The sequence below is a fragment of the Leptonychotes weddellii genome, chromosome 8, assembly GCF_054177405.1.
Source record: "Leptonychotes weddellii isolate Sample4059 chromosome 8, ASM5417740v2, whole genome shotgun sequence".
In the NCBI taxonomy this organism is placed as follows: Eukaryota; Metazoa; Chordata; class Mammalia; order Carnivora; family Phocidae; genus Leptonychotes; species Leptonychotes weddellii.
The window spans coordinates 88,180,267-88,192,262 of NC_138376.1; positions in this window are offsets into that span (position 1 = coordinate 88,180,267).

Consider the following 11,996-nt stretch of genomic DNA (forward strand, 5'->3'; position numbering starts at 1 on the left):
CAAGCCTTGTGTACTGTGTGGAAACTGTCCAATCACTATGTTGTACATCTGAAACTAATATAACATTGTATTTCAACTATGCTTCAATAACAAAAAATGCTTTAAAAATAAAGTTACCTCTTTCAGTAAGAGGGGCTCACTAAAGCATTGAAGGGAGCAAAGGAGTTGTTTGTGAAGGAGATAAGGTGGCTATCCTCCAGGAAATCATGTCAGTCTCATCAGGGAGGGAGAGGCAAAGAAATATTTCACACCTCCAGCCTCCTTGATGGTCATAGACCTTCCCAAGATTTTTATCTTCCTCCTTGGTAAAATGGAAGTAACATCTAATTCCATCTTACCTTGCTCCGGGCTGCGGCGCAGAACAGTATTAAATAAGGCTCCTTGTTTTTCTTGATGCCCTCTCCAGATCAAGTCTGGTCTTATTGCTTTCGGCCAAAGGCTTTTTCAGAATTTACAGAGCAAAAGTCTCTGTAATCTGATCTTCCGAGTGAGTTACGACTTGGGACTGAGCACTTAAGTATGCTAAAGAAAAGAAAATGTAACATTTTGGAAGCAACTTTTAAAATAAATCATTATTGTCATATCTAAAATAGCTTTAGCTCTGATTTTTAAACAGCCGTTTCAAAAAGATAACTTCTTAAATTTATTTATGTCTGCATTAGGCGAGAAACTGCCTACTTTTTTGAGTGGAGTACTGATCCTGAGTAAATATTAATTGAAAAGTATTTGGAAAATATCTGACATGGAACCAGACAGGTAAGTGAGAAAAAAATATATACAAGACCTGCTTCATCAAGCCTCCAAATGCAGGCCCATTGGTTGGAGGAAGAGATCAGCTGGTCGTAAAAGGGTGAGTTTAGGAAGAATAATGATGTGCAGAGAGACTAAGCTCCTATGATCATTTTGATTCTCCAGCCCCAACTTTTCCTGAGGTCTAGGGGAAAATACGTTGTAAGAAAAGAAAATGTCAGTTTCAAATAAAAATTAAAATTAATCAGTGTAACCATGGAAAGTGAACATGCAATTTAGGCACTCTCCTTAATAAAGTAAATCTGTGAACATTTCCCTCTCGATTATCTGTCTTCAACTAGTACAATTTTGTCATGGGTTTATGGTGATTTTTTTAAAAAAGTAAAGAGACATATATTTCAATTTAGAAAAAGGCACACACAAAAGTTAAAAGATACATGTCATTTCAATCTGATTAGATCTGTTTTATTTATTAATAGCATTTAAGTATTCAAAGGTTACCTTGAAAGGGGGGTAAACGAATTATTAACAACATATTTAACTTATTTAGTATAAGGAAATGTGCCACTTAATTCAGAAACATATTTAGAGCATTTATCTAGAGACAGGCAACATACTTTGAGTCCATAATGCCTCTACTCAAGAAGGCCCTTCTTGAGTAATACTTCTTGAGTAAAAGAAAGGAGGAAGTGCATTATTGCAACATTAAGCAATTAAGGAAATATTACCAAGGAAAACATCACAAAATCCCTTGTTATTGACACTCCTTTGCCTATAACCCACTTGAGTGAGATGTGGCAAAGGACAGCTGAGGCCTATGTGTGCTTTTTTTGTCAGGAAGGGCCTTTTTATCAGGAAGAAGTTTACATCGAGTGTCACTTTCTCCGGCCAGACTTCCAGCCCCCTACAGACCAGGTCAGCTCTGTGTGACCCTTTCTCCCAGCACCTCCCTGCCCTTCTCTCTTACAGCACCTTCTGCAACAATCTCTTTGTAATTTGTTTTGAAAAGAATCAGTGTCTGTCTTCTTCAAGAACATCAGCTTCATCAGAGATGTCACTGTGTTTTGTCCTCTAATATATCCGCAGAAGCTGGAACAGTACCTGGCGCAGAGAACATGCTCAATAAATATCTGTCCCATAACTAAACGAATAAATATCAATGACGAAAATAGAAGATAGAAAGTACGGCAAGCGATAAGGTAAGAAAACAGAAAGATGGCTTTGTGTCTCATTAGTAAAATAAAAGAAAGATTCATAGAGTGGAAGACTTTTTTTTTTTTTTAAATCCCATCTTGTTGAATTGCTTCTCCAAGGAGGGACATGAGTCTGTTCTTTGCCTTTTGTTCTCAGAACAATGTCTTTTGAAGAGCAGAAGGGTTTTCATTTTGATGAAGTCCGAGTCATGGCTTCAATACTGCAGAAGCTGTAGAGAATCCTGTCTGGCTAAACAGCTGCTTGCTTTTTGATTGACCCTAAGGAAGAGGAGTCACCGCCGAAATCATACTCAAGAGCCGATAATTTGAATCTGCATCACTAGTCCTCACGCTGCCTCCTCAGATGTAATTTTTAAACCAGAAAAGTAGAGCAAGGGTATCTCTAAGGAGTCATGTTGTGTACACTTCCTGGGCCTGAGCAGCACCCTCGTGTTAGGCATTCACTAGGGAGACAACCTGTCTCAGAAGACCACTATCCACCCGAGTGTATTACTGATTTTCGGTTCTAGCTCCCTGCAGGTTTAATGGTGATAATCCAATAAGGAATACGGCTTAGAAAGAAGGTGCTACCTTTGTAGTTCTGCAGACTTAATGTGGACTATAGAAAACCTATTCCCTAGGTGTTTGGCTAATTGCACTCTGTCATCGAGGTTAGCCTGTCCCTTTGTTCTTGCAAAATCAGTTGGAATAAGCCATTAACTTTCTATTAGACCAGCATTAGTGGACTCAGTGTGTTGATCCCCTTCTGATAGAAAATTTATATGCAATAAATAATTTAATGCTGAAATTTACATTACACAGAAATTTCCTGGTGCAATATCAGGGATTATTATCTGGAACAAATTATAGGCAAAGAAAAAATCATTTGTACAATATCTGTACACCAAAGATAAGGTTTAGAAAATCACCATTAAACCAACAGACCATAAAATGACAATAGGAACTATTAATTCAAAGAAAAAAATTATCAACTCTCTTATTTAAACATTGACACAGAATTGTAAGTTACATTTGGAAAATCAGTATGTTTTTAGAATTAAAGAAAAGCCAACAAGAAGAAAAACCCTCACAAAGGCTTTTTAATAATCATTTATTTAAAACTATTTATGCCCCTTTAGCACAGTTTCAGTCTTAACTTGTGAATAGGAAAATCATTCTAGAAAAAACAAGAAATTCAGCATCAAAAATACACCAAAAAAAAAAAAAAAGAAAATGCAATAACCTATGTCAGAGGAAGAACAAGAGCTTTGATATTACTAGAAGAGTAAAGCACACATACCTTTCTAGATTTAGAAATAGTATAGCCAGATATTTTCTTTTCATCTCAATACAATTCCTTCCATAATAACAATCTTGCTAAAAATAGGCTCTATAATCAGAGACAATATACGATAAGGCAAGTAGATTCCCAGAAATGTTTTCTAATCTATGGTTGCCATTTGAATAAGAAAATGAAAGGAGGAAGTGCATTATTGCAACATTAAGCAATTAAGGAAATATTACCAAATTAGAGTGTCCAAAGAGTATTAAAATTTGACATAATAAAATTTCTCTCCCTGTCTTGGTCAAGCATCATTCATTTAATTCATAATACTTTTTAAATAACATCAATGTAATTGTCCACTTTCAAAGAGGGTATAAACAGCACTTTCTTCTGAGCAGACAAAGTGGGGGGAAAAAATCTGTCTTTCCACTTCCATGAAAATCTAGGCTAAGTTTGCCCAGAGCTGACAGAGATTCTCTTGCTGAGTCTCAGAAGTCGCCCACAAAACAAATTCTAGAAAAGCCATGCATCAGAATGTCAAAGCAGAGGTTGCAGTGCGGCAGCTGTGTGATGAGAGTCTGTCACCCACAAGGAACCCACGGAGTCTAGGTCCTGGTCCTCACCCATCACCTCAGTTCACCACCTGCAGCATGAGAGAGCCATGGGCAAGGTGGCGGTGTGGTCTAATTTCCCCATCTTCTTCCTCCAAAAATGTTAGCACTGCAGTGGAGTGGTGGACTGCAGCTCTGTGTGGACATTTTCTGACTGGAATAACCGAAACATCACAAAATCCCTTGTTATTGACACTCCTTTGCCTATAACCCACTTGAGTGAGATGTGGCAAAGGACAGCTGAGGCCTATGTGTGCTTTTTTTGTCAGGAAGGGCCTTTTGCATCTGAAGTGTCAGTCCAGGCCAGGGCTTAGACCAGGGCAAGACAGCAAAGAGCTGGTGCTGGTCCTGACATGCAGGAAAAAATTAATGATGGGAAATTTATGGCAGTGTTTCAGCTTCCATTAAATAATGAACACATGTTTCTTTCAGTGGACAACAAGACTGGTGTAAATACTCCTTTGAAGTAGGGACATCATATATCACCTAAGTATTGTGGGGTATCACATAGAAATAAAGAGATAAGAGTAGGGGAAAAACTTTGAAATATGTGACTGGTGATAGCAATTAACATGTTTGTGGGTTTTACAGTTTACCGTGCACCTTAACCTTCTTCTTCTGCAAAATAGTGATAAGATTATTACCCACATCACAGGATTGCTGTGAGAATTAACTCCATTAAAACTTGCAAAGAATCTGAAACAGTACCTGGTGCATACAATATTACTATGTATTTTAACATTACTTCTATCATTATTATTAGTTTTCATACTGCCCTGTGACTTTATGATCCCAGTGTTATATATGAGAAAACTGAAATTTTCTGATTGTAGATTTTGTGGGTTTTTTGATACACCATACTACTTTAATAATAGTAATTATTACTATTATTATTAATACAGTTAGCATTTATTCAGTGTTGATTGTGTGCTAAGCTTTTCGTACATGCTAATCCCATTGAAACCTTGCTGCTATCACATGAGGTATACAGTCTTACCTACATTTTAGTAATGACATGACTGAAGCCCAGAGACCCTAAACAGATTTACCAAAGTCATGAAATTTAGGAGATGTTGGGCAGCAATGTGAACACAAACCATGTCACCTAAAAAGCTTAAATCCTTACCTATTCTTGCTACTGTCTCCTGGTTTATTACAATCACTCTAGGATTTGCCAGTTTTCCAAAAGAATCACCAACTGACACAGGGGTCAAATGGATGGGTCTTAGTGCACCTTGCATTCTCTCTTGCTCCAATCCTGGTCTAACGAGGAAGAAACTACAGGCACCGTGGCACTATGCTTTCAGCAGTCACTCACCATCTTCAAAATACCAGTCCTACTCTTTGGCATACAACTCTTGGCTTTGCTGGAGGCAGGGGTGGGGAGGGTAAGCTATGAAACAGCACCCCTAACCTGTACCTTCCGGATCAAGCACACCATCTCAATAGTGCCAGTCAAAAGTGTCTCCAGACATTGCCAAATGTCCCCTAGCAGACAAAATCACCCCTTCCTGAGAATCACTCGTCTAGACTTCCTCGCTAAAACGTTCACATCTATTTTGAGACAGCAAGCTTTAACCAGTAGCAGGGACTTAAACCAAGGTTATAAGGAAGGATTGGGTCCGGGTTAATTTGGGGAAGATGAGAAATGTCCATTGCGACAGGCCTGGCTGCAGGCCACAGAGACAAACTTCAGCTTAAATCAGTTCAACAAAGCTTCACCAAGCGCTGACCAGACTCTGGGCTACGGACTGGGGCTATAAGAAGGAACCAGAACAACCCCAGGGTCGGGATCCTCCATCGGGCATCACGTCCCTCACATCCGCCTGAGGCTGGCTCTGCCACAGTGAGGCTTTCTGGGGTGTTTAATTCCTACGACTTCAGTTTGCTGACTCATCACTTGCTCTTCCTGTCTGAAGCTGTCTGGAGATGGGCACTGGATTTAAACTTTTAGTAAAAGGGCAGAGAGTAGAAAATCTATGTTTCCTGAGGTCATAGCAACGGTTATCTCTAACTCCAAAAGCATAGCTCTCCACTCGGGTAGAAGCAAAAATTCATCCTCTGAGGCCCAAACCGTGGCAGACTGAAAGTGCTTCGCCTTCAAAGGTTTCTGCAGCTCTTTTAAAAGTTCATTAGGTTTGTTGGCTTTTTGTTGGTTTGTACAGTTGCTGTCGTTTTTGTCTCTATTATTTTTTAATATAATTTTAAATGATCTTGTTTTTTTTTTTTTTTTCCATTGCCTTAGAGCCAGACAATATGAGTTCAACATCTGACTGCCACTATTCGTGTGTCCTTGGGAAGCTGATTCAAACTCTCTGGGCCTCAGTTCATCAAAAATTGGGAAAAACAGCGTCAATATCATTAAGCTAATTATGAAGATTAAACCAACTAATATTTGTTATACTCTTAGGACAGTTTTTGACACATAGTAAATACTCAGATGTCAACAGTTAGTGTTATTATTACTATTCTTAACGGCTAACATTCAGGCATCCATTATGTGCCTACTTCTGTGCTAGACACCTTAGATTTGTTATCTTTTTTGTCATTGCACAAATCCTATGATGTATCACTGTCTCTATATTTTATTTTATTTTTTTAAAGGTTTTATTTATTTATTTGACAGAGAGAGACACAGTGAGAGAGGGAACACAAGCAGGGGGAGTGGGAGAGGGAGAAGCAGGCTTCCCGCTGAGCAGGGAGCCTGATGCGGGCCTCGATCCAAGGACCCTGAGATCATGACCTGAGCCGAAGGCAGACGCTTAACGACTGAGCCACCCAGGCGCCCGTCTCTATATTTTAGATGCAAAACCTGACATTCGAAAAGGTTAAAACTTGCCCAAAGTCATACAGTTAGTAAGTGATGAATCCAGGAGCTCTTAGTCCTCTCTCAGAATAAGTAAGTTAATAAGAATTAAAAAAAGGAAGAAACAGCAATTAAACATCTTATAAGGACGAAGAAGGCATTAAACATAATGGTTAAAGGGGCACCTGGGTGGCTCTGTCGGTTAAGCGTCTGCCTTCTGCTCAGGTCGTGATCTCAGGGTCCTGAGATCGAGCCCCGCATCAGGCTCCCTGCTCAGCAGGGAGACTGTTTCTCCCTCTGCCTCTCCCCCTGCCCTGTGCTCACTTACTCTCTCTCACTCTCCCTCTCAAATAAATAAATAAAATCTTTAAACATAATGGTTAAGAACAAAATCTTCAGAGACAAGCAACTCTGGGTATGTGGTGTCATTTTAACAGGCTTCTTTCAGAAACAGTTAATTTTTTTTTTTTTTTTTTTGGAAATGGTTAATAGTTTTTTTCTAAGTTCTGTGTCACCTGAAGGGGCATACTTCTGTTCTTAGGAAATTTCTGTTATAAGGGAGAATGTGAGGTAAAGGATACTAGGCCGAGAGTTTCAAAGATCCTTTAAAAAAAAAAAGCTTCATGTATTCATCCATTCAGTGTATATATATAATCATCAGTGTGTATAATAATCATTATGGGTTGAATTGTCCCAAATTTAAATGTTGAAGTCCTAACCACCAGCACCTTGGAATGTGACCTTATTTGGAAATAGGATTGTTGCAGATATAATTAGCTAAATTCAGATGGGATTATACTGGCGTGGTGTGGGCCCTAATCCAAAATGACTGGTGCCCTTATAAAAAGGGGAAATTCGGACACAGACAAGCACAGAGGGAAAATGATGTGAAGAGGCACACACATAAAGATAACCATCCACAAGCCAAAGGGAGTTTGCAGCCGATCCTTCCCTCACAACCCTCAAAAGGAACAATGCCGCTGACACCTCGATTTCAAAATTTTAGCCGCCAGAACTGTAAGACAATAATGCCTGATTGGTTAAAGTGCCCAGTCTGTGGCACTTTGTTCCAATACAATCGCCAATTGTACCAGTCAGGTAGTCCAGGTTCTGCTGCAGTAACAAAAGCACCTGAGTCACAGGGGCTTATTCTAACAAAGGTTCATTTTTCTCTTACACAAAGTCTCTGTAACTCCCCGGGGAGGCTGCTCTCTACGCCCTGGCTTAGGATTTCAGGCTGCTTCCGGCTTGTGACACCTTCAGCCCAACACGCTACTTGAGAGCACTGAAGGGTCTCACACTGGCAAGGAAATGTCATTTCTGCCGTTGCCTAGAATGTAGCCCTTTCCAACTGTAAGGGGGCTGGTAAAGATAAGCATCCTGCTTCCAAGAACAGGAAAACCAATAACACCAGACCAACTACATGCTCAGTACGAGGCATGCAAAAGTTTAAAAAAAAAAAACAAACAGACATGGCTCTCTCCCTTACAGGAATTCCAATGTAGAGGAATCACACTTGATACATAAAAAACAAGTGCAGGGGGAGCTTGGCTGGCTCAGAGGGTTGAGCATCTGCCTTCGGCTCAGGTCATGATCCCAGGGTCCTGGGATTGAGCCCCGAGTCGGGCTCCCTGCTCCACAGGGGGTCTGCTTCTCCCTCTCCCTCTGCCTGCCGCTCCCCCACTTGTGTTCTCTTGCTCTCTCTCTCAAATAAATAAATAAAATCTTAAAAAAAAAAAACAAGTGCAGAAAGTATTCAAATGGTGAGAAGTGGCCTGAAGGAAAGGGACAGGGTACTTGAAAATGAATAAAAAAGGAGTGGCAGACTATCCAGGGTTATCCGGGGAGGTCCCTTTGAGACGACAGTCAAGGTGAGGCTTTACAGATGAGAGGGACCCATCTATGCCAAGTGCAGGTGCAAGAGTGCTCCAGGAACAGGTGTTTCTACCCAGGATGGTATCAAACACTCACACAGTGTTTACTGTGCACCAAAAGCTGTTTGTTCCACACGCTCTAAATATAAAACTATATTTAACCCCATTTTGCAGCAGATAAAGAGACAGCGAAGCAAAGTGATTGCCAAAGGTCACAGAGCTAGTAGTCAGCAGGGAGCAAAGATTCAAACTCACTTGGTTCTAGTGTCTGTGTGCTTAATCACTGTGCTTATATGTGAAGAGGCTGGCTTGTTTAAGGAACTCAGCAAAGGATAGGATGGGCTCAGAGACTGAATTGAAGAGTGGCCAGAGGGCTATTAGGGATTATATAAGCAGGGACTAGATCATGCAGGGCTTTCTAAGTTTTTTTTTGCAAAAGTTCAAATTTTATCCTTTAAGGGCTATTTGAAGCCACTTACCAGTTTTAAGAAGAGCTGTAAAGTGAAATGATTTACACTTTAAAACACAAGTGAGAATTGGATTGGATGGAGACTAAAATCTGGGAAGCTTCTAGGTAACTGAAATTAGACCTTGTATTTGTTTTCTGTCGCAGCTCTGACAGATTAGCAAAACCTTGGTGCTTAAATCACACACATCTATAATTTTGCAGTTCTATAGGTCAGCATCCCACGTAGATCTCACTGGGCCAAGGTCAAGACATGGGGTCCTTTCTGAAGGCTCTAAGGGAAAATCAGTGTCTTTGCCTTTCCCATTTCCTTGAGGCTGCCTGATTTCCTTGGCTCATGCGCCCTTTCCTTCATTGTCAAAGGCAGCAACTTCAGACCATCTGGCCAAGAACTTCCTATGCTGCCACCAACTCTGACTTTCTCCTCAGACTTCCCCTTCCACTTTGAATGACCCTAATGATTCCATCGGGCCTAGCCTGATCGTGGAAGGTACTGTCTCTCTTTTAACATCAGCTGATAAACCTTAATTTCATCTGCAAGCCTAATTTCCTTTTGTTGTGGAACATCACACCTTGACAGGTTCCCAGGATTAGGATGTAGACATCTTTGGAGGGCCATTATCTGCCTACCATACTCTTTAATGACAATCAAGAGTGGTTTGATTTAATGAACTATGGCATAATCTTATAATGAACTTCTTGGCAGCCATTAAAAACAAAAAAGTTTATGACATAGAAAGATTTATGTGATAAAGTGCTATGTAATGTGAACTCCATCATCTCCCACTCCAGGATTTCTTCCAGAGAGTGAGGTCAGTAAGAAGGACAGGTAAGGAAAGGCTTGCTTTATTTACACCAATTAGGAAAACTACCAGGTGGCAACAGCAGGCAAATCAGTGCTCAGAATGTCACCAACCTGGCACCTTTGACCCAAATCCTTGCCCACAGGACCTCAGACTTCCTCCTCTTCACAGGCTCTTCCCACATTATTCTAATTCCTCTCTCTATATATACTCTCAAGAATTTCAGGTCTGTTCATTCTTTCCTCCTTTACCAGATCAGTTCCTAAAAAGCTTGTTTACCAAAATACACTTTTCTTAATGACCAATGTTTTCTTAATGACCAAGCTCATGATTTTTTTATTCTACCAATTTAACCCTTTCTATTTGCACACCAAAACATGAAAGTTAAAATAATATATTCCCTAACACATACGATGACCTGCAGAACCACCTAGAAAGTACACTTGCCAAAATATTAATCAATCTATCAATACCTCCCTATTATAATACAATTTTCCCCTCTGATTAAGATTATCTATACATCTCACCTGTTGCATGTGTCCCAAGTTTTAGTTCCCAGTAGAAAATTGTATTTCCCAGATTCTTTATTCCTGACCAACATCAAAGTAACAACAGGGTTTACATCATAGCATTTGGAACATGACTCCACCAGGTAGGCGTGCTTGGGCGTGTGTGGGGAGTGCTCATGTACACATAAGTATGAATGCATTCAGAAAAGTCCGGCGAGAAACACACCACACCGTGACCAGCTGTTACCTCTAGGTGGGGTATATAAATGAGGATCGACTTTTTATACCTCTCCTTCATTTTCAAAATAAATATGTATATAAAAAGAGAAAAAGTGATTTCCATTTATAGATAAATTTGTCTTTTAAGAAGATTCGAGGTACTTGTGCTCTACCCTGTTTTGGGCCTGACTCCTATTTCATGGCACTAACAGCCACACACTCTGCTATCCCTGGGTCACAGGTCACACTGGACTCTATCCTCAGATGTGTGAGCAGCACAGACCCTGATTAAAGAAATACTAAACTAACGTTGAAAGCTAATAAAATTGCCATCAGCAGATCCACAGGATTCTAGCAGCACCAAAACTCAATAAAGGAAAGAGTCCATTTTTGCCTCATTCACTTTCTGAGGAAGACTGTTTGTACCTCATTGATTTTTCTCTCCTCATTGAATCATGTTTGCCTGCTCATTTAGTTTGAAGTTGTAGAGCCAGGAATTGTACATCTGTTTTTTATTTATGTTCCATACCCGTTTTCCCCCTTCAGTTGCTTAACCCTTTATTTTACAATAACCATAACTGCCACCTAACACTGGAAGCTGAGATGGGGGCCACCATTGCTTAACAGAGCTTTTAATGCAGAGCCTGCAAAATAATTTTGAAAACAGAATGCATGGGTGTATGTGCTTTTTGACCTGCCCTCTGCCTTTTTTCCCCACTCTACAGCATTCCCCCAAATTCCTTAATTTCTTAGTTAAAAACTAGGTGCGCAGACTTTTGCATTGTAAGGAGTTTATGGAGACACTGGAGTGGCAAACACACGTGGGCAATAAAACAAGCCAAATTATACAGACTATAAAAAGGTGGCACTTACGGTCTGACATATAGGTATAAGAATCTTCTTAGCAAACTGGCTTTCATTTTCTGTAATCCTGATGATCAGGCTGAGCTCAATAAATCTCAAACCCATCTAATATGTTAGCATTTGTCCTAGTTATTTCTACTTAAAAAATAGAATTGATTCACCCTCCTTTTTTAACATGTTTCATTTTTTCAGAGTAGTGCATCTTACATGTGTCAGATTCATTCATTCCACAAAAATAATACCGTGTTCCTTCTGTAGGTCAGCACTCTTCTAGGTGTTGAGGATAAACAAAACAAATAAGCAAGAGTCCCTGCCCCAAGAGAACTTACATTTGAAAGGTCAGAGACATAGAATAAAAATATATTCTTGTAAATACACAGCTTATATCTAGAGAAGTAAAGTGGCAAAAATAAAGCAGGGTAAAGGCAACAGGAAATGCCAAAGTTCGGGGTGAGGTGAGTATGGATGTTACTCCTTTGGATGGCCACTGATAGGTTTAAAAGTAGCTGGATGATTTTCCTAGGTGTGTTGATCCCTAAATATAAACACATTTACACTTTACCATTAAAAACTCTAAACAAAAATATATGTCTAAACTCCATTTCCTCAAAATTGC